This window comes from Nanorana parkeri, unplaced genomic scaffold (assembly GCF_000935625.1).
Source record: "Nanorana parkeri isolate BGI_ZX_2015 unplaced genomic scaffold, ASM93562v1 scaffold1233, whole genome shotgun sequence".
NCBI lineage: Eukaryota > Metazoa > Chordata > Amphibia > Anura > Dicroglossidae > Nanorana > Nanorana parkeri.
In genome coordinates this window covers 473,696-474,632 of record NW_017307501.1, presented here as the reverse complement: position 1 = coordinate 474,632, position 937 = coordinate 473,696, and the positions used below count along the sequence as shown (strand labels likewise).

At 48.8% G+C, this 937-nt stretch overlaps 1 protein-coding gene across 1 annotated transcript in view; it reads right to left on the bottom strand.

Moving 5' to 3' along the window:
- Positions 1–937, bottom strand: part of EPB41L5 (erythrocyte membrane protein band 4.1 like 5) — a 73,041-nt gene that overhangs the window by 27,380 nt on the left and 44,724 nt on the right. The gene's annotated exons all lie outside the window — the stretch shown is intronic.

Sequence of the window (937 nt, the reverse complement as noted above, 5' to 3'; positions counted from 1 at the left end):
TCAACAGAAGCTTGTGTAAGGCATTCGCAGCTGGGAACAGGAAGCCACAACTTCAGAGGACGATTCTTAGAACACAGACAAAAGAATTGTAATATTTATGTTTGCTGCATTTCCTTGTTCTCTCCCGACTTCAATGAACACACAACGATTGTTCTCCGAATACATTGTATTTATTATAAAACATTCAGCGTTCACAGCAGGAGACGAATGGTTGCAGGATGGATGCAGGGTGGCAGTGTGTTTCCAACTACGAAACACTTAGAAGAGCCCAACAAACACACAAAGTAACTTGTTAGAGGAGAAGATGAAATCTGAGGGTGAGATTTTTTTTTTTATAGTCACAGAAATAAAATCAGACCCCGGAAATAACACTTTCCAAAAGTAACCGAAGAGAGCGATCAGGTTCATCAGAATATATCTGTACAGCAGTCAATGTACTAAGAAAGCATCGAGCGATGTGGACCTCAGGAGATTAAACGATGATCACTTAAAGGAGAACTATGGGGTAAGTGTTTTTCCCCATAGTTCTCCTTAGGGTAACGGGAGGACACAAACTAGCGTCCTCCCGTCACCCTAGGCTCAGTATACTGCGAGCTACAGCTTACTATATACCGAGACACCGCAGCTGAAGCGAATGCCGACATGTACGTCGGGATCCGCCCAGCTGCGTGACAGCTGGCTCTGCCTATCTAGAGGCAGAACCAGCTGTACCCGCCCCGTCCGTTCCGCCAGTCAGCGCTGGCAGATCGGAGCGGGGAGAGGGGAATCCAGCCCCTCCCCCTGTCATGGCAGAGAGCTGTGACAGGATCGAGGTGAGCGAACGCCGGTATGTGTTCGCTCACCTCCCGATCTACTGAGCCGACCTGCGACAGTCTCATTGTCACAGGTCGGCTAGAACTATGAGGGGAGTGAAAAGCCCCCCCCCCCCCTATTACTT